We start from the raw sequence: 23,013 nt of genomic DNA, 5'->3' as shown, positions 1-23,013 counted from the left end.
ATGGTATCAGGTGGGATACAGCTGAGGGTGCTATAGCATCCAAATTTAACAGCCAGTCTAAAGCCTAAAGCCAACTCTGCTTCTGGTATATATCATTGTTCAACTCCAGCCATCAGCTAAGACCCGCACAGCTGCTTTCTCAATCCCACCAGGTGGGCTGAGGGAGTGAATTGGGAGAGCAAAAAAAAAAGAGAAAATTTGTGTGCTGAGATAAAACACTTTAATAAGTAATGCAAAAGCCACATTCACAAGCAAAGTAAAACAAGGAATTAATTCACTGCTTCCTATGGGCAGGCAGACATTCATCCATTTCCAGGAAAGCAGGACTCTATCATCTGTAATGGTGACAGATGGGAAGACAAAATACCATCATTCCAAGTGCCCTGCGCACCCCTCCCCTCCTTTTTCCAGCTGTATAGGCTGAATATGGTGTCATGTGGTATGAAATTTTACCTACTGGGTTCAGCTGTCCTGGCTGTGTTGCTTCTCAGTTTCTTATACACCCTCAGAGTCCTCACTGGAGGAGTGGTGTAAGAAGCAGAAAAGGCCTTATCACTGTATAGGCACTGCTCAGAAATAGCTAAACATCCCTTAATTATCAACACTTTTCAGCACAAATGCAAAACACAACCCCATAATAGTTACTATGGAAAAAGATTAACTCTGTCCTAGTTAAAACCAGCACACCATATTAGTATACAGTGATACATAAAGTCTTTGCAAAGGATTTAACAGAGGGTACTGGTTTTTTCCTACCTTACTTAAAGAAACCTGAACAGGGGATTCCTGCTATACCTTTCTAGCAGCAACACTTCACCTGTCTGGCTAACTCATACACATTGATTTTGTTGTGCTGTAAAGCTGGTTTCTCTCCAGGTTGAATTCAAGCTCATCAGCAAACGGCCATAATTTTTTTATAGCTCAAGGATCCCTGTCTTCTGCCTATGTATTTATTTTCAGTCTCAGCTGTCATTCTGTGATTGTGCATTTTACATACTTGGAGGAGATAACCTCTCACTAATGCTTTCAGGGATGCCGCTTTCTGACAGCTTCAGGACATTTTAATTGAACCTGGCACACTCTTTCTATGGTGTTTTCAGGTTCATCAGGTTTAATGACAAATCATGTTATGCATCCACTGTAATGCATACCATGGCAGTGGTAAAAGAACTTACATAAAATATCATTTTATCTTCTTTTTATTAACAACTATCTAATTACTGGTGTACATTTGAATTCAATTCTTCTCATGTCTAACACTTCTGAAAAAGCTGCTTGATGTTATTACAAGCTGCTCTCATCATTTTGAAGGTGGTGACAACCAGGACAACCTCTAATTTCTGCAAAAAGGCAGAAGTCATGCTGAGCATCAAAAAGCAAGAAGATTCCCAGGAATTGCAGAACTGGAAGCCATGTTCAGGTTTAAAGTGATTGGAAACAACCAGCATGGATTCACCATGGCTAAACTCTGCTTGACCAGCCTGATTTTCTTCTGTGATGAAACTTCCAGCTCTGTGGATGAGGTGACAGCAGGGAATATAATTTTCTTTGACTTTATCGAGGTACTACATGGTATTTTTACAGCCAAATTTATGAGAGATGGTTTTGATAGTCTGTAGATAAGAATGAACAAAATTGGTGGGACCATCAGTTTTTAAGTTGTTAGCATTACAAAATCTATCAGTGCATTGTACTCTTCACAAATCAGTCCGATATTAAGTCTGCATGATGTGGCAGAACTGAGTGGTACCATGTATTGGGTCTGATTGAGATACAATTCATTTTTCCTTCGCAGCTCTCACAGTTCTGTGCTTCGCAGTGGTAACTGGAAGGGTGTTGATATCACACTAGTGTTTTGGCTACTGCTGAGCAGCACTGTCTCTCTAACATTCCCCACCCCACCACCAAAGGGCTGAGAGTGGGCAAGATCCTGGGAGGGGAAATAACCAGGCTATCTGACTCAAATTAACCGAAGGGATATTCCATACCATGTGATGTCAGCTCAGATATAAAAGGGAGAAAGGAGCAATTGGTGGGGAGAGGAGGTGTTTGTATTCATTAATCTAAAGCGTTTGCCTTCTAGAGCAATGGTTATGCATGCTGAAGCCCTGCTTCCTGGGAAGTGTCTGGACATTGTTCACTGATGGGAAGATTAACTTTCAGAGATTAACTTTCCCCTTTGCTTATGCATGTGCCAACTTTTGCTTGTCTTTGTTTTAACTTCAGTAAACTGCCTTATCTTAACCTACCAGTTGTTTTCCATCTTACTCTCTTCCCCCTATCCCACTGAGAAGGGGAGTGATAGGGCAGTTTGGTGGGCACCCAGTGCCCAGCCAAGGTGAACCCACTAAATACCTACTTATGCACAAAAGGTCTTTTTTTTCTTTTTTTTTTTCCTCCTCTCAGTTCTCCTCCTCTTTTTCTTTAGTCCTTATTCTTGTTTTTCCCTACCTCAATCCTTCACCTACACTCCTTAATAAGTTTTTCACAGTCCCACAGTCCCCCTCTCAAAATCCATACTATTCATGGTCCTATAATTTCCCTGTCTTATCTGTTGCAGAGCTGAGATTGTCTCTCCTTAAAGCTGTGCCTTGTGTTTTTAACAGCCCATCAATTAGCAGCTGTAGTGGTTTGGTCTTCATTATTTTCTTGTTTATCACTTACACATCAGATTTGTGTGTTTTGTCTCTTTCCCTGTTACTTTACCTTATAAAAGGTCCTTGACAAAATAAGCTTAATGAACGAAATGCTCTCCAGTATCACACAAAAGCCACTACCCACTGCAGAACAACATTCTAGAAAAGGTCTTGTGTATGGTAGTGAACAAAAATTTGAGTATGAATCAGCAGTACAATTTTGTGATGTATTAGCCAACTAATAAGTAAGAGTGTAGCCTCTGGAAGTTGAAAGTAAAGATTATTACACTCTGTGACCCAAGTCTGTGTCATATTGCCTCAGGTTCTGGGTTTACCAGCACAAGAAAGACACTGAGAGTCCAGAATACTCATGGAGAGGATCAGGGAGCTCAGGCATATGACACACAGGAGACACTGAGAGAACTGGTGAAACTAAAGAGGGATGTCTTTCAAGACTTCTGTCTTTGAGTACTTAATGGGAGGTCACAAAGGAGACAGACTTATCGGTGTTCACAGTGAAAGGACAAGAGGTCAAGGTCAGAAGTTGAAGCAACAGAAAAATTATTACTAGGTATCAGAGCAAAATTCTCCACAGGAAGTATTTAAGCACTGGAACAGGTTATTCAGAGAGTCAACTGAACAAGAAACTTAACAGTGGAATCTAACTTTGAAGTTAGCCATGCTTTGTGAAGGGGAATAAACTAGATGACCTCTAGGGGTCCTATCCAACCTAAATTATTCTAACATTCTAATTTAAAGGTCAATATTGGCCTGGAATAAAATGTTTTAGAGAAAGGAGAGGAACATTCAGCTTCATTTGAAAGTTTTGAATGTAAATATTGAATCTGGATGAAAAATAGTACTCTGATTTAGCTTAATTTTTGCAAGAGTTCTGCAGAATTTATATTAGCCCATTACAATATGCTTACAAGGAATGCTCCAGGGATAAGCTACACATGTTCCTTAACTTTACTTGATCTAATTCTGATTGCAAGTGACTGGATAACACTAAGACATTCCTTATCCAAGTATATGTGAATTTATAAACTATCCTTAAAAACTCTTAGAAATGCACAGGCTGTCTAGCATGTCCTTTACTGAACCCAAATTATGGAAGCATTCTTTCTGAGTTCTTGTTTCAGCAGCCTGACCCTGAGGGAGCAGACAGCTGGCGTGACCTAGCTCAAGGAGGTAGAAGCACTTTTCAAGGACTATTACTGGCCTTGGAGTCTTACTGGAATGTATTGACGGGGTAAAACTCCAAACATAGGACTGAATAGTACCCAGACATTTAAAATCTGCCTTTTTAGAAATAAGGGAATCAGCCAGAAGTCAGACTTTTAATTTATTTATGTTTCTTGAAACCTGCCCTACCAAATGCATTTTGTTTCAAAATATATTACTAAACCTCAACCTGGAGCAGAAATTCTCAGTCTATTCTCTTCTGAATGCAATTTGTGGCCAGCTCGGACAGGGTGTCTTTAGCTGGGCTGCATCACAAGCTTTGAAGAAGGGAAGCATTGACATGGAAGCTGCTACAGAATTTCTCCCTCTCTAGGAGGCTGGTCAGTAGGTTCCCACCAGAGTGAGAACATGGCTGAGATTGGCCTTGATTGGTCTTGACTATGTTCTCAGCCCTAAATGAAAAGAGCTTTGAGCCCTTGCAGAGCAGCTTTTTACTTCCATAGACAAAGAACTTTTAGAGCTCCTCTTCTTCTTAGTTCTCTGATGTTTATAAAATTTACCTTCCAGAACTATGTAATTTAAAGGTTTAAAAGATGTTTCAAAAAGCCAAGGAGGTTAGGCGCATCAACATGAGGTTTACTTAGGGAAGCAGTGTCACCAGAGTCCTCACAAAACCTTATTTAAAATTCTCTATGAATATATAGACTTGAAAAGTCGGTATCTCCTACTTTTCAGGTTTTGGACTTTAGCACATATTTTCCGCTTTCTTTCATGGTTTATTGCACCATTGAACTTCCTGCCTCTGCATCAAAGAATGTGTATTTTAAAGGGTAAGGTGTGGAAATGCTATACAAGTAAATAACCTATTCGGATAGGTGAAATTCCTTACATTACTTAACAGAGACCCTCTTTTAAAACATATGTGAATGATTTTAGTCTCAGGCATATACAAAATTACCAGATATAAAGGTGGAACATCTAAGAACATAGACTTTGTGAGAATGTAACAACAAAGAAAAAGTAGAAGAACCAAATGAGTGCCTAGTGGCATATATATATCTGAAGGGTAAATAAGTAAATAAATAAAATCAAAAAAGCTCCAATTCATGTAGTTTACATGTATGAAGGTGAGCATAGAAACTAGCTTAACTTGAAAATGGATATTTTTATCAAAATATATATAAATTACTCAATATTACATTGATTTTTAAGCATCTACACAACTTACAACAAAAAGGTTAAAGATATAATAGGAAGATGAAACAGGATTCAAGTTCAGTTCAAAGTTTTCTGACTTTTTGGAGTATACTCACTGTTCCTTTTTCATGGCAGATCAATTCTAGTTCCACAATGACTTTTTGGCATTACACTATTAGCTGCTAATTTCATCTGCAAAGCCAAACACCTAGAACTGCTTTAACACCACTTGAAATCATTCACTCATGTCTCTCAAGTCAGTCCAGTGTCCATGGATATTATTATAAAAACAATTTACTTACATGCAGCAATCTGCATTCCCATTAAAAAAAAAGTTTATACAGTGAACTAAAGCACAGTTACCCTGTAAATAAATCACATGCTGTCCTTTAACTCCTGATGGGAAGTATAAATTAGTATAAATTTTTATTTCATTAATCAGTATAATTATTATACATTTTCAACCCAGTACATTGAGAATATATGCTCTAGAAATTTGATGCATATATGCTAGCTGTGGAGTCAACTGTGCTCTTTATTCTGTAAGATAATTTATTACCTTTTCCATAGTTCTCAGCTAAATGCTAAGACTGATGTGGTAAATTCATCATTAGAATTTCAGACATAATAATTTCTGAGAAAAAAATGCAACATAACTTTATCTAATTAAGTAAAATTATCTTTGAATTAATAAAGAGGAAAAGAAAATCAACCAACCAAACAAAAACAAACAAACAAAACCCCCAAAACAAACAAACAAACAAGCAAACCAGAAAGCCCAACAACAAAAAAACAAACAAAAAAAACCCCACACAAACAACAACAACAACAAACCAATTTAGAAGATAGGATTTGAGAAGATGTATTGATAATATTTACGTATGATAGTACACACACAAAAAAATCTATATTTGAAACATACTGCTCTTGCCACAGCCAATGCAAGTATCCCAAACAATATCTGTGTATAATGTATTTTTCTTATGGGAATGCTTAATTCGAATAAATACTTGTAGGAACTGAAAATGTTCATAAATTTTTTTCTTCCTCTGCAGAGATAAATGAAAGTACAAAATTTATAATCTTGCTTTGGGCCATATAAGCCTATAGAAGGTTAGGTAAATTCATGCACCAAGACACACTCCCTGTATAGTCTTCCAGGACAGAAGTTGTATCAACTGGAACTAGAAATGGCATCCTGTAACTCTGCAATATTTTTGAAAAGCCAACAGAAACAATGATGATGAAGTGACAGAAAAACTTACATAGCATAAATTTGTTTAAACCATTATGAGCCTTAGAATTCCCTTAGGCTATTCTTTAATAGAAAATTACCCAGAATGACACTGTATGTCAATTAAATTTATAGGCCATTAATAGAAAATCAATCTTTATGGTTTTAATCAAGACAGAGACAAGAGACTACCCAAATCTTCTGTGGCAGGTGGTAAATGATCACTGCACTATGAGAAGCAATCCTCAGTCTTGTCATTGCATTACTCTCAAGGTGTTACAATACGTATGCTTCACTTTTCCTATATTTTCAGGTATTCTTTTAATCCTGAAAATCTGATGTACTGGAGGTCTGATCTAGTCTAAAAAAACTCCTATATACTTTCTTTTAGTGACTCAAAATATGCCCCCTTAAATAAGTGGTTTATATATATTATAAAACATAATATTATGTTACTTTTGTGAGTGCCATATATGACTTTCAGTTACTGAACATCTGGCTGAATTCTTATATATACTGTATTGAAATCAGGTTCACTTTCTTAATGTCTTACTCCTTTTAGCATTATAGTGTTGTAAACTTCTAACAAATCAAGTACACTGATTTAAGAATTATTTTAATAAATATTGGTAATATCTGAAAAACTATTTTTTTAGCATATTGTAATTTTTTAGAGCAAATAGAAATACTTCAACTGTGCTATGTAAGTTCTTTAGTTACTCTGAAGGAAAAAAGACATGTTGCTTTTTTTATCACCATAAATATCTTTCACCTCAGTGTCCCTTTGTGAAAAAACTCAATAAGTGAAAATGCTTTGAAGGCAGGTTTCCTAATCAGATTTTTATAAAGGGACATCATTCATTGCACAGCTTAACAGGGCAGTTGAATGCCAACTGGTAATTGAAGTCTGTCTGAAGAAAAATAAAATATCAATCACACTTGTCATTAAAAGAGAAGTGAAAAGGTATACAAATGAATGTGGTTTTCTTTTGACCCAAGGATTTTTTTTTAAACAGAAATACTGATTTATGCAATTATCAGGTTTGAGTGCATTCAACACAACTTTCTCAGATTGAATTCCATTGATTTTCTATAACAATGTCAAGCATCCAATAAATCACAGGAGCTGTGAGACTGAAATAAACCCTTATGAAAGAAAGTGATTCTTCCCTTCTTAAACCCATCGTTTAAGAACATGTTGTTCTCCTTTTGCCTTCCTCTGTTGTAGCTTAAGCTGTAGGATGTTAGAACTTCTAATTCCCTGTCTTCATTTTCATTTAGGATAACATGCTTTGTTTTTCTTATGACCTTCTTTATGCTCTTGCCTCTGGGACAAGTTGTTAAAATTGTATGCCTTTCTGTTTATGAAATGTGAATAGATGAAAGAGCAAAATAAATACCAGAAAATTCAACTTTGAATATAGTTATATGTGATATTGACAGAATCTGAGTAGCACAAAAATAACCTTGAAAGATACTATTTTCACATGGAAGATTCTTATTTGAAAGGTGCAACAGACTTGTAACACATACTGCACATGCAGGTTATTTCTAATGAGATCTGCAGTGTTTCTGATCACACTGTCAGTCATAATCACTTTTCTGATATTGTTAGTTCTGGTTATTTGAGTTTAATATTTATAGCTCAAGATCTCATCTCTAAATTTGAGTTTGATGAGTCTTGTACTCCACACCAAATTTATCACTTGCTTTGTTTTCGATTTGTTAGTTATTTACTCTTCCTTTTCATACATGTGATTTAAAGTTGGTAAATAATTTAAATTTCTCTATGATATTCATTTCAGGCACCTTCAGATGTCATTTTGAAATTCCTACCTCAAGCATAAAACCACACTATTGCTTATGAGGAATAACATACAATTCAGGTGAGTGTTTCCATACAAAAGGCAAAGTATTTCACTGATGTACACCTTGGTTTATCACAATCACATTATGCATGATTTTCAGGTAACACTAAATGAAAACACAACTGTTTTGCAAGTAAGAAATGTAACATAGAGCATTGGATTATCTTCTCACTCTTATTCAATAACAGACAAATCAGTTCTTAATTTTTTCTTGTTATGGTTCCCTGAATCTCAAGGAGGTCCAATGACTATTCAGCTCCAGGTAGGCCTTCTATTTTGAATGGCAATAGCAGGTCGGTCAATGCTGGTGCTCATTTGTAATTATAATAGGTCTGTATTTGTAACTAAGATTGGTACCATAAATAAATATAAATAGAAATATCTATTTGAAAGGGATGACCAGTGAAAATGTAGTGTAGTGACTACAAACTTGATTACAATATCTACTTTAGGCATCTTTTTTCCAGTATTTTAATTTGCTTTAATTCAAGAGACTAAATGTCTCTTTTTTTCTTACGCCGAGGAAAGAATGACTGACATCTTCAGTGGGATATTGTAGCAGAGACACAGTTTTGATTTATCTCCTACATTTGTTTCCTTTTTTTTAAAGGAGGCCCATGACAACTATGTTCCTTGATAATAACAATTTGATAATTTGTACCCTACCCTCTGATATCCCAGAGAGCTGTGCAGCCCTTCAGAAGGACTTCAACAGGTTGGAGAGATGGCCAGAAAAGAACTGTCTGAAATTCAACAAAGGCAAATGCAGCATCCTGTACCTGGAGAAGAATATCCCACCAGCAGAGGCTGATCTGCTGCAAAGCAGCTCTGTGGAAAAGCATGTGGTGGGCAGCAAGCTGTCCATGAGCCAGCAGTGTGTCCTTGTGGCCAAGAAGACTAACAGAATCATGAAATGCATTATGAAGAGCATTGCCAGCAGGTCAAGGTAGATGATTCTGCCCCTCTACTCAGCCTTGGTGAGGCCACATCTGGAGTGCTGTTCTGGTCTCCTCAGTACAGGACAGACATGGAGCTCCTGGAGCAGGTCCCAGTGGAAGGCAACAAGGATGATTAGGGGACAGGAGCATCTCTCCTATGAGGAAAGGCTGAGGAAACTGGGCCTGTTCAGCCTTCAGGAGAGATGACTGAGAGGGAACCTCATCAATGTCTATCAGTATCTGAGAGAAGAGCGTCCAGAGGATGGAGCCAGGCTCTTCGCAGCAGTGCCAAGCAAGAGTCAATGGGCAGAAGCTGATGCACAGGAAGTTCTGCCTGAACAAGAGGAAGAATTTTATTGTTCAGGTGACAGAGCATTGGAAACAACTGTTCAGAGAGGTTGTGGAGTCTCTGTTGGACCAGATGATCTCACTCTCAACACTGTGATCTCTTCCAAAATGACCTGATTCTCTGATTCTGTAAGAAAAAAGCAGGAATGCAATACAGCAGTAGGTATAGCCAACAGAAATTGATAGAGCTCTAGATGTAATGATTCTTTCAAGACACTATTCTTCCTTTCAGAAATTTTATGAGATTCTATTTTCATAATTATGTAATACCTAACTGAGCAATGAATTATTGACTGCTGTGTAGATTGTCATCTGGAATTGGATACTGCCTTAGGACAGGGAAAGGCATGGAATACATCTCATTTGTACACATATTTTGCTTCTGTGTGTCTTTTTTCATGTGCTATAGGTAAGGAAAAATTGGTTGGCTCTGAAATCTTTTACTTGTGTCTTATGTGTATTATGTTTCCTTGTCCTTGATGGGGGAAAAGATGGTTTTATCAGGACAACAAATCTGTTGATACAAACAGAGCACTTTGGGGATAATTTAACAGATGTTAGTTGAAAATGACTAAGAATATTCAGTAGGGTCATAAGCTGGTGAAAAGTTATAATTAGTATTTAATTATTAAAATGGAACTTACTTCATCAAATACATGGAAGAGGTCTGGGTATCTTTATAACCTCACTGCAATCTCCTTTCAAGTAGTTGTAAAGAGCAATAAGGTCCCCCCTGAGCCTCTTCTCTAGATTAAACAACCCCAGCTCCCTCAGCTTCTTCTCATGAAACCTGTGCTCCAGACCCTTCAGCAGCTTTGTTGCCCTTCTTTGGACAAGCTCTGGACCTCAAGGTCTTTTTTTAGTGAGGGGCCCAAAACTGACCACAGAGGACTTGAGGTGCAGCCTCACCAGTGCTGAGTACAGAGGGCAGATCACTGACTTCCCCAATGCTGCTTGCCACACTGTTGCTGATACAGGCCAGAATGCCATTGGCCTCCTTGACCACCTGAGCAGACACTGGCTCGTGTTCAGCCAGTTGTTGACTGACACCCACAAGTCTTTTCCTGCCAGGAAACTTTCCAGCTGCTCTTCCTCAAGCCTGTAGCATTGCATGGGGTTGCTGGGACCGAACTGCAGAACCCAGCCCTTGGCCTTGTTGAACCTCATACAATTCATTCTGACTGTCCAGATCTGTCTCATCAGAGCCTTCCTACCCTCCAGCAGATCAACACTCCCACACAACCTGGTGTGAAGTGACTGAGGGTATATTCCAACCCCTTGGCCAGACCATTGATAAAGATACTAAAGAGAACTGGCTCCAACACTTAGCTGGGGGAACCCCAGTAGTGACTGACCTCCTTCTGTGTAGCACCTTTTATCACCCCACATTTTGGGCCCAGCCATCCAGACACTTTGTTACCTGGCAAAGAGGGCACCTGCCCAAGCCGTGAGCAGCCATATAGAGCCTTGTATGGTTGTCACCAGACAGTAGGCTGAACCTGGCTTCCAGTAGTAGCACAACTTATTACTCAGTTGCTGGTTTTGTCAATGTTCTGCCAATTTTGCTGTCACCCTCAGCTTCTTACTTGCATTGCCTTGCAGAGTAACTCATTTCTGCTGCTCCCTGGCACATATCACCTCTTTCACTTTCAGATGTCCTCTTGTTCCTGCCAGATGGATAGGACGTTGCTTTAGATTCATGTCCCCAGGTTCAGCCAGTAATGAGTCTGAGCACATATTCCTGATTCACAAACAAATACAGCTGGTCACACGGATAAAAACAGCGGTGGCATAAACATGAACAGCACACCCACTTCTGTTCCACCTTTCCAGCTGATTTGGTTTAAACCTACATCTATAATATGCCCAAGTATAATGTGTTTCTTTTCAGCAGCTTGGCCCAGAGCCTGGTGTCTTCCACTTCCCTGAATCTGAACCCATAGGTATCAGACCCATGGCCTGCCTCTCTGAATAAAGTCACTCACACCCCTTACTCACTGGTTGCTCCAATTCGAACTTCTCTAGTGGCTTGTGTACATATGAACATAATGGACAGAGAGACACAATCAGAAAAAAAGGAACAGTGTCATAAGAAGAAAGGACAGATTTCAGTTATCAAGTAGAGGATTTCATAGAAATGTATTGACTAAGAGGTTACTTACATATGAGTGACTTTGGGCCCCTTTTTCCTTCTTCTAACTGCATCCTTTAGAAAGTCCTTTGTCCTTTAGACAATAACCTCTTTTAGTTTGCATGGTTTTCCAGGGAATTTATTTTGCTGACTCATTTTTGTGAGCTTCCCACCCAGGAAGATGATATAATAATTATCCTTTAGTCAAATAAATAGCTGAGCCAGTATACTCTTTCACTGACTATGTTGCCAGGTTTCCTTCACCTGTCAGTTCTTCTCTGATCCTTTCCATGGTTTTATTCAATGTAATTAACCTTTAGTGAGACAACTTAGGGAATGAAAGACATGAAATAAAGGTCTTTATAAAGTATTCTATCTGGTAAATGCCATATAAATTTTTTGTACCCTCCTCACTATAAAATAGGCAAATATACTTTTTATATATATTTGTTTCATTCCTGTATTTAGATACATACTTAACACTGCAGTTTTCAAGTTCCAGAGCTACTTTTGCTCCATAGCAATCCTGTGTCAGAGCAAGGTACATCTTAAAAAGGTATATGCCAGGTCTTTTTTCCCTACAAAGAAAACCCATTTGAACGTTCCAATAGCAGGTGCCCTAATATATACTAGATGTCATTCTGCAAAGCAGGATACTGTAATAGATTATACAAGCATGGAAAAGAATGTCTAGACAGAGCCTGTAGACCTTCTGCCTTTGGCACAAGTCACAGTTGTTCTTCACCGGTTTGTATTCAGAATCTGTAAGTATGGGAACAGAAGCCACAAAGAGCTTTCTCATTTTTCTGGTTTAAGCAAGAAATCAAGTAAAACTTAGACTGAAGAACCTAAATAAGCATTTAAATTAAAACAGACATTTCCTATGAGTGGTAGAATTAACGAAATCTCTTCAAAAAATCTGTGTCATTTTTTTCCAATTCATTTTCATTAATGATATCATCTTCATAATGTGTGGGTTTACCCATGTGCCCAATCTCAGCTCAGGACTGTCTGTATGTATATTGGTGTTGTTTCAGTACTCTGAAACTAGTCAGTATTCTGGTTGTCTAGTTCTGCCAGCTACTCAAAGGAGACATTAAAATTTGGATTATTCTTATGATCACTGATTTTTATTAAACTTGTTTTTGATACCCTAACATTCCTCTCATGTTTAGCATAAGTCAGCTGAAAAGTTATTGGGGTAGGTGGATTTAGACAGACAAAAAAGATAACTCGTAAGTCTTTTCTCCTCAGAAGACCAGGCTGAAAAAAGAAAATTTGAGAATTCATCCTTAAGATTTTCTGCTTTTTTACAAATTTCAAAAATTATAGATGTGAAGATAGTAGAGAGCTAATGTGTTTATTTACTTCCCTTGAACACTTTGTATGTTAAAAGTAATTGTTCAGGAAGATGAGATAAAATGAAATCCTATAGACCTTAAACAGCTGGGTTTGACTCTCTGGCTTCTTAGATAAGTGAGTAATAGATATATTTTGTCCTGGAAACTTGTTCTAAGTTCTTTTCAGTAAAAGAAAAACAACAACAACAACAACCCACAAATTAAAAAAAAAAATCCCAACAACAACAACCCCCCCCTCAAACAAACCCAGTGTGTATTAATTGATGAAAAGTATATTTTATTTCTGATGGCAGAAAAGCTACTGTTTTGTCAGTCTTCTCTCTGTGCAGTGACACAACAATGTACAGCCATCTTTCTCCCCTTCTGTGGGGAGTCAGTTAGTTTTGTCATGCCTCAGCAAATGTTGTCAGAGGGACACGGGGGAGAGATTGGACATGTGCCGTGTACAGGGGCCAGCTAGGAGAAGATGGAGCAAAGCCTTGTCTCTGGGGGGACTTTTCCTGGCCACCAGTTCACATCTGATGTGGGACAGGAAGTCATTAGAGGAGCACCGAAGACACTGTACCCGAGAGACACTCTCCATTCAGATGGAAAAATGTCTTCAGGACTGGACTGCAGTGGGACACTGGACTGGGCCAATGGTCTCCCATCAGCAGGAAGACTTTGAGAGGAGCAGGGGGGCATAAAAAGTAACTGCATCATGAGCCTTGGGGGCTCTCTGGGGGCTGTTCTGTCTTTTGACTTTTGCCTCTTTGGGGGCTTTTCATACTTGCTTTTGTAGTCCAGCATTTCACCTCTCTTGCCCGCTTGGCTCCTGCTCACCCTCATGTCTGTCCTGCCTCCCTGTCTCCCTGACCAGCACCCTGCCTGCTCTGTCTCTGCATCCCTGCCCGAGTCGCCTGAGCCCTGCCCTGCCCACCTCCGAGCCTGCCCACCGCCCATCCTCACTGTGACCCTGTCCAGGCTCCTGGAGCTCCTGCCTGATCCCACCCACCTCGTGTCCGGGCCATGTCCCCACGGGAGCTATGCACAGGCAGGCAGCGCACACAGCCCTGCCTCATGGGTACCAACAGCTCTCCCCGACTGCCGGTGGAAACGCCCGCTTTTCCCTCTGTGTCCCCTCTCCCTCTCTCCCATTTTTTGTCCTTTTGCTCTGTCTTCCCTAGCCCTCTTTATTGGGGTAACTTCTTTTTATTTTGTCTTTTTTGTTACCAATAAATGGTTCTCAGATACAATGTTTGCCTTGTTTGCCTTAATTCCTTTCCCAACCATCCATAATTAAAGAAATTCCTCGCTGTTCCCCATGCTGGAACATGACACTTACTTCTCTTTGTGAGAATAGTCTAGGGTCACTCTCATCAGCCTCTGGGCACATGATCAGTAGTTGATGCAAGAAGCATAGAAGACATCAAAAAGCTTTATCATCTGGGGTGAGTTTCGTTTGTAGAAACGAAATTAGACTGAAAACTGAAGCGATGCAAGCAGATGAAATTTAATACAAAAATACACATTAATCCTGAGAGGCAAAGGAAAAACCTATTTTTGTGTGACCTCACTTCTTCATACACAGATCCCTTTTAACACAAGGAGATAGCTAATGGCATAAGTCAAACAGGTTCCCATTATATATGGAATAGTAGCAAGTTACAAAATTTGCAAGGTTCGTATGGGGTCAGGATGAATGCTAGAAGTTCTAAATGGATGTCTAGGACTGGAACTCTACCCAAGATATCCAGCACAATTTACACTGCAATGTGGAGACATGGAATATTATCAGGAAATGCCATATGTGTATAAACCATGAATAGACACAAAAACTTCCAGCTAAGGCATACTCATTGGAATGACCCTCAGTAGCTGTGGCCATTCAGTTCAGCTACAAACTGTGGAGTCCCTTGAAAAATGTAATTTAAAAAAACAAACAAAACCTTTCACCTCTAATCTCCAAATACACTGAAGTAAAACATAAATCAACCAGTATCTTGAGCAAGTCAGGATTTTTCATTGTTTCTCTATTTTGCCAAAATTACTATGAGTACTGGTACTTAGGACTCCTTTTCCAGTTTCTAATTACTCAGATTTACTACAAAAGAGTGATAGATAGAAAAAAAAAATTACACAAAAAACACACCATCCAATTTATGGTTTCACTAGTTACCTTTGTCAATATTGTATTGCAAATCACTCCTTTTTTATAGTTAGATAAGGAAATAATTATACTTGTAAAAACAAAACCGAAACAAAAAAACCTTTAAATCACAACATTGTAGAAAGGAAAAAAAAAGAGCTAATTCAGCTATTTCACACTCACAAGCAATTTTTGTTCAAAAATATCTGGTTGCTCATAGTCTCCGATTAGGTATACAGAGATCCATCAGAAAAACCTATCATGACCAAATATGAACTTTGATTTGTTTCTTTGTACATGTCTCTTTAATAGATTATTCATCTATAATAGCAAAGAAATCAATTGTAGTTTCATGAAAATAGGAAGAGGTTTGTGTAAAACTGCATAAGAAATGCAGTTCTATGTATTTAATCAATTAATTTCTTTACTACAAGAAACAGTTTTAGCAATAAGTTAGGGCACTTTAGTAACTGAAGAACAGGTTTCAGAAAAAAATTAGGAAGTATTAGGAAGTATGTAGTGGTTTGAAAGAAAAACAAATGAAAGGCTCCAAGTCAGAGATACAATTTAATAGGAAGAAAGAAAAAAAAAGTAAAATAAAATAGATGCAATATACAAAAGACCACTGACAGAGTCAGAATACAACCTGAGCAGAGTGATGGAAGCAGTCCAGGTGAGGTGGTCTTCCTGAAGCAGTGATCCTGTAGAAACATCTGGTAGCTCTGGCCCTCTGGGAATCCAGTGGGTCAGGGCCCCCTTTACTGTCCCAAACCCCAGATTATATCCAGGTGAGAATGCTTGGTTCCTCCCCCTGGGTGGAGCATCTCACAATGGGATGATGAGTCATGCAGGAGGTCCTTGATGGCCCTATAAACAGAGACAACTCCCGTAGGGAGTTACCTATGAGTCATGGGCAAGGCATTTGATGGGGCATTAACAGAAGAAAATGGCCCAGAGGGAGGGGGTCTGGGAAAACACTGCCCCACCTGGATTCAACAGTTATTGAAGATGGTGATAGAATGCTTTGTGCGCATTCTATACTACAGCCCAGGACAAAGTACTAGGAAGCGCTAATGCTGCATCATGCAGATGATTTATCCTTTACTTAGGTACTAAAGAAATAGTTAATAAATAAGAATAGATCCTTATTTATACCATGATGGTCAGCTACTGACTTTATTATGGAAAAGTACAAACACTTTCAAAATCCATGGTTGTTTCATAATAAAGATACAGAAATGGCACCTTAAAATCTTTAGTGTCTCTAATAGAATATAGCCAAGAGGGAAGAGTGACATGCCTTCAGGTCTTTCCTTCAAGGGTTATTTTTGCCTTAATCCCTGAAAAAAAAAAAATCAAACAGGGGTCTTAGCTCCCAGACTGATGTGATCACTAGGCGACATAGTCAGAGTTCACTTTTCTTCCCTTGTCCATGAGTCCAGTGTTCCAATACAAGAAGTTGAAGCATTTTAAAATTTCTAAATTTCCATACTCAAACAATTGGAACGCACACCACTATCATCACTAAAACTTCTTTTTTTGTCTTTTTACAAGGAGGAAAAAAGTAGACATTTGCAGAGCAAAATTTCTGACATTTATCTTATGGTGAGATGAATAGCTACCAAAAGTAAACATAACTTTTCACTAACTATGATTATTTTAGAGTAGTGAAGATGAATTTCATTACTTCAAGTTCCCATGATAACATGGAATGCAAAACAGTAAAATACTCTATTTTGTTCAAGTAGAAAGTAAACTTTAATATGGTTCCTGCAGTCAAGTAACTGGAAAATACTGACCATGCTCTACAACTGGCATGTTCTAAGAATGATCAGTGGATCCACCGAAAAGAATAAATTTGTAGGAATATCTGATTTGTTTGTCTTAACAGAACTTAATGATGAGCTAGGCCCCTCCCTTGTTCAGCACTGTCCAAGACTTGTATGACCCTCAGTATGCCTAGAAGGGCATCTCTAGATGATGATGGAATACTGTGTTGACTACAATTAAATAGGTGAGATGTTTTTAATTATGCAGATAGATGACCAGGGATCTTTGCCAGTACTGCCTTTCATTGACTATCCTACTCTATTCTACATTCCACTGAGTTCATCTACCTCATCTCACAGCTTTATGTTTCTGTATTCATAAAAATAATTAACACCAGCTAGGAACATCACAAATCCATTGCCAGCAGGCAAAGACACTCCTGTAACAGTTTCTTTCCAGAGTAGAGTTATGAGGACTGATATCTAACAAAAAGACAAAGAAGGGATAAGGTGAAATTAGAAAACATCTCTTTATACTCATAAAAGTGCATACATATAAAACACATATGCAAGTGAGACATTTTGGTTTCAAGTACTAATTGCTTGACAAGTGGACATATGTGCCTTGGCTTCCTTTCACCTTCTACTCTGCTGGTAATACAGAGCAGCTGTGACCCTAAATTTAAGCTAGGATCATGACTGTTATCTCTTGACAAATTTGTTCACAATTCTTCAGACATTTTTGCTGATTCAATAACACTTAACACTGGCATATATCCAGATTTCTGCAGATACTGCAGTTATGCTGAGCTTTTGAAATATCTTTATTTTGTGCAAAGACAAGGATATGAATATTAGAGCAAATGTCAGTTTCATATAAAATGAAGTCAGGATATGAACGAAAAAGGTGAGTTCTGATCCGTCACAGATGTACTATACATCTAGAGTGATTACAAAGATTTGATGGCAGTTTAAGCTAGAAATACACCAGGGTGAAACCACTCAAATACAGTAGAAGGGCCTGATTCTGCTTTTTTTTTTTTTTTCTATAAATATGTCTATGTGTATATGTGTGTGTGTGTGTTGAGGGAGGGGATTGTCGCGCTTTGCTCTGCACTGATGTGGTCTCATTTCAAGTCCTGTCTGCAGTGTTGGAGACCACAATAAAAGAGCTGCAAGAAAGTGTCCAAAGGAGGGTAACAAAGATAGTGAAATGCCTAGAGGGGATGTCGTATGAGGAGCAGCTTCAGTCCTTTGGTCTGTTCAGCCTGGAGAAGAGCCTGAGGGGAGAGCTCATTGCAGTCTGCAAATTCCTTGTGAGAAGAAGAGGAGGGGAAGACACTGATCTATTCTCTCTGGTGACCAGTGACAGGACCTGAGGGAATGCCATGAAGTTGTGTCAGGGAACATTTAGGTCAGACATTAGGGAAAATGTTCTTCACCCAGAGGGTGGCTGGGCACTGGAACAGGCTCCCCAGGAAAGCGATCACAGCAGCAAGCCTGACAGAGGTCAAGAAGCAGTTGGACAATGTTCTCTGGCACAAGGTGGGATTCCTGGGGCTATCTTGTGTAGGACCATGAGCTGGACTCAATGATCCTTCTGAGTTCCTTCCAACTCATAGTATTCCGTGACATATGTATATGCAAAATTACTACAGCATGGATTCTGAAAGCTTGAACTTGTTTTGAAGTGTTAGAAAACTGGAATGAAACATTTCTTTACTCTCAGTTGCACTACCTATAATGCCATATTTGCAAAAACATTTTTCACATCAAAAAAAGAAGGAAAAAGAGTCAAGATTTTAGATTTCCATATGACTTTAGCAAACATTGACTAAAATATCTCATGTTTAAGATGGTGTAGTTTTGATATATTTTACATTCAGAAACAGAAAAAAAATCAATATGCAGAACACAAACTAAAAATGAAATATCATAATTTTCCTTTTTTTTTTCATGAGCATCTTATGAGTTGTTAATGAAGCTGAAGTAATTTTAACACACACACAAAAAAAAAAATTGTCTTTGCTTGTATCTGTACAAGTCAGATTTAATTATTGAGAAATATTCCTTGACAATGTCTACATACACACACAAGATCAAACACAGTTATGCCTTTCAGTTTTACTTCTAGTAATTTTAAAGTTTGTGGCTTTTTAAATCACTGGCTGGTGGTGCAATAAAATGAGATTCAATGACAACTTAGCAGCTCAGCTAGTGCAGTATGATATTTTCCTTAGTGCCGCAGGATACCTATGAACATTTGAAAATGTGTTTTGAAGTGTGCCAAATAGTTTTATTTAATATGGACACTTCAGAAAAAGAAGTGATCAGCATGTGGGCATTATGGGCATTGCATTGCTCTGACACATTCTAGGAGCATCAGACTTGAAAGAGTTCTTTTATTAAATTTCTGATTAAATGTCTGAATGCTTGTGGAGAATGAAAAGTAGGGCTGCCATAAATAATAGTAGAGCTAACTGAATATATTTAATTCCAAAAAATATTTGTCTATCTCTTCTCATCCCATACTACTCATTGGCATTTTTGTTAAAGACCCCAAGTGCATTTTTTTGAGAAAAATATTTAGAGAAATTATGAGCAATGCACATCTTGTTTATAATATTCTGTGTCAAGATTACACTCTGGAAAGAAAAAGGGGCTAATTTGAACATTTTAAAGAAATACAATGTCTTCAGTATTCATTTTGTACTGAAAAATGTGGAATGCACCACATTATACACACTGTGTTTCAGGTTGCTTTTGGGGGCTGACAGTAGCTACTGATAGGCATTTGACTATACCTGATTAATCCACTTTATTTCCCTAGAAGTTGAACTTTAATAAAAGCAGATAGGGAAAGATAACTGGCCAGCCAGCCTTATCAGGTAAAAAAGAACAGTTTTGTGGTTTAACCTCAGGAAGCAGCATGGTCCCACAGAGCCCCTTGCTCACTCCTCCACAGTGGGATGGGGAGAAAATCAGTAAGGTAGAAGTGAGAAAACATATGGGTCGAGATAAAGACAGCTTAAAAGCCAAAGCAAAGGTCCTGCACACAAGCAAAACAAAACAAGAAATTCGTTCGCCACGTCCCATTGGCAGGAAAGAGTTTAGCCATTCTCAGGCAAGCAGGACTCCATCAGGCATAATGGTCACTTGGGAAAACGAATGCCATCCCTCCAAACATCCCTCCTCCTCCTTCTCCTTCTTCTCCCAGCTTTATATGCTGAGCACCATGCCATATGGTATGGAATATGCTGTTGTTCAGTTAGGATCAGATGTCCTGGCCTTATAGCTCTGTAAGCACTGCTCAGCAAAAGCTAAAATAGTGGTATACTATCAACACCATGCTCATTACAAATACAAAATACAGCATCATAGGGGATTCTGTGATGGAAATTAAATGTATTAGAGCCAGAACCAGCACAGAGCGACAGAACTCCTGAATCTGAGTGGTTTGACTCAAAGGACAAATGTCTTTAATCACTGAGACAAACAAGCAAAAGTAGTCACATTTAACAAGTACTTGTTCTCAGAGGGAATGATGACCAGACAAGTACAAAATTCTGACAAAGGAACTGGTGAAAGATCTGAAAATTTTGAATTTCCAAATCTTGCCTTTTGTGATAATAGACCAGCAGGTAAAAATTACCTGGTTTTCATTGGTTTGAAATGTTTTCTCATTTTCACCTTTATGTCTACATCAACAACAGGATTGAAGAACCTTGTGAAAAATTTCAGGTGTGACTTTGAGGTCTGAAATCCAGACTTTGGATCAAAAAAATAGTTGCTTATTTGTAACTAATTTTATATAATCTGAATAATCCAGAAATGTTTGATTTTTTAAAAATAAAATTCCCCTATATCCTAGTTTTCCACTTCTGTGACTGCCTGCAGTGTGATGTCTTTTTTTAAAATGTGTGCTGTGCTCTATAAGATTGCCTTTACTTGTCCAATTTGCCACTTTACACTGCATCTAGTACCTGGATTGAGAATAAATACATTACATGTGGATCAAGTTACTTGCAAAATGTAATGCTACTAATAATTTTACATGGAAAGCAAACGGAAAAAAAAAAATTATATTCAGAGTTAAATAACTATCCTGCAATGCAGGAGGAAACGGAGGTATCCAGATGGTGATTTTCTGCCCTTTAATTAGATTTAAGCTGGCAGATTCTCTTTGTAATGGCCTTCAAAGGACTTTGCTGTCTTCTTGAGCATAAATACTTACATTATGCAGATAATCATTTTACTAAGACTGATTTTATCAGTTTCACTTAATTTTGGTATACTGGGTCTTACTCCAAGTCTCATATTTCAAAACAAAATTCTTAAGACTGAGAGTAAAATTTATTCTGAAGTCATGCTGTGTCAGCCTCTCTTGCTGAAGTACCCTCCCCTATTACAGCATCATTAAAAAGGTTATTTAGGCCAAAGAATGAGAGACACAACCTCACTCTGAAAATGTTTCTCTAGTTTAATATGTTAAGGACTTTCAGCTATGAAGGAAAAGCAACAGTTTTTATTCCTACTCAAAAAATGTTTGATGCATGTAATATCATATTGTCTCACATTTAAGTTTATAAATGATTTTTGGAAAAAAGGCCAGAAACTCCCCTTTTTAATGACCTTCCTTATCTATGCCAAGACAAAGTAGCATTTAATAGGATACATATGAGCTCTACTTGACCATAATTATGCAACCAATTATTCACCTAATAAATTGTGATCACCAGCAAATGTCTGACATGACAGAAAATAAGAGGTTCCTTTCTTGAAAGGTCCTTCTTGCTGCAGTGCAAGTGCTTATGTAGCTGATTGCTTGCACTTTTTTCTTTGTAACAGTGTGTAATACTCTTGATGTGCTAATTTATTCCCTAATGTTCCACTGATTTGATTTATTAAATTTGCTAAATTTAATAATGTAATAAATGTAATAAATGTATGAGCTTGCCCAATCTGTAACCTTGTAATCCTCATTGCCAAATCACATAAAATACTATTTTTCCACTACCATACTAAAGTGTCATCTTAATTTTCCAATTATGAATTTATTTTTCCTGGAATTGTTTGTGTAATAAATTTAAAGAACAATAAAGCATTTATCTACGATGGATCCTTTTATGTTCCATATTTCTGTGGTAACTTGTCCTGGTTAAAACTAAGCTGACAATTAAGCTCCACACAGCCATTCACTCACTAACCCTCCCCACCAGTGGAGTAGGGGAGAGAACTGGAAAAACAAAAAATTAGGTAACTCATGACTCAAGACAGACAGTTTAACAGCTAAAGCAAAAATCATGTGCACAAGCAAAGCAAAAAGAAATTAGCTCACCACTACCCATGGGAAAGTAGGTGTTCAATCATCTGCAGGAAAGTATGGCTCTAACTAGTGTAACTGTGACTTGGGAATTAAAAATGGAACATGTGCATCCCCTTCCTCCTTCTTTGCCCAGCTTTATGTGCTGAGCATAATGCCATATGGTATGGAATGTTCCTTTAGTTATCTGGGAACAGCCACCCCCCAACCTCCCATGCACCCCCAGCCTCCTGGGACTCAGGGACCTGTGGGGTGGGTAAGCAAGCCCCAACAATAATTTGAGAAGAGGCCATGCACATGGTGACATCTCCCTGGATAACCCCCAGCCTCCAACAGTGGGAGGCAGAGAGTCCTCCTGAGCAAGCAAGGCTTTCTCAGTGGGTTTCCTGCTGGCACCAGGCCCTGCTGTGTAACACCTCCAACTTCCATGACAGCTTCTGCCATACAGCAGGACTCACTGGGCCACATACAGGCACAGCATCTTCTCAGGGCCCTGGTTTAAGGTCAAACCTCAGCCTCCCCAGTGAAGGCTGGGGGAACAGAACAAAAGAGTGAGGTTTAATTACCTTAAGAACCACTGCAGAGATGCCCGGCTGCTAGCACAGCCTTTGACTGCCAGCAGCAACTGCTGTGGCAACTGCCAAAACCACGGAGAGCCTCCCAGAACCTTCCAGACACTGGCAGGTTCAGCAGCTGCTCTGGGTGACACTGGCCACTCTCAGCTCCACCGGCTGCTGCCTGCAGGCTGTGGGACTGTGCCCGCATGACTGCACCTGCCCTTCCAGCCTGTCCAGCTGTGCCCATGTCCACCCCTTTGGAAGGGCAGGGCCCTGGGCACCATGCAGTTTCAATCCCTCAACAGACTGCTCCCTGAAAGAGTCAGACCTGATGATCC

General features: G+C 38.7%; 1 long non-coding RNA gene across 2 annotated transcripts; it reads right to left on the bottom strand.

The window, feature by feature from the left end:
• Nucleotides 1-5,491: 5,491 nt before the first annotated feature.
• LOC136285977 (uncharacterized) lies at nt 5,492-15,759 on the bottom strand. 2 transcript variants are annotated; one of them, XR_010719635.1, is made up of 3 exons: nt 15,673-15,759; nt 10,827-11,147; nt 5,492-9,533 (listed from the first exon to the last, which is right to left on the bottom strand). It is a non-coding gene; the product is annotated as an uncharacterized lncRNA (long non-coding RNA). The 2 variants fall into 2 exon arrangements; XR_010719636.1 differs by having other exon boundaries at nt 10,993-11,147.
• Between the last annotated feature and the right edge of the window lie 7,254 nt (nt 15,760-23,013).

Source organism: Chamaea fasciata, unplaced genomic scaffold, assembly GCF_029207755.1.
Source record: "Chamaea fasciata isolate MVZ Bird 193981 ecotype frontalis unplaced genomic scaffold, bChaFas1.0.hap1 SCAF_2, whole genome shotgun sequence".
In the NCBI taxonomy this organism is placed as follows: Eukaryota; Metazoa; Chordata; class Aves; order Passeriformes; family Sylviidae; genus Chamaea; species Chamaea fasciata.
The sequence above is the reverse complement of the archived record's forward strand: the minus strand, read 5'-3'. Positions and strand labels throughout refer to the sequence as shown.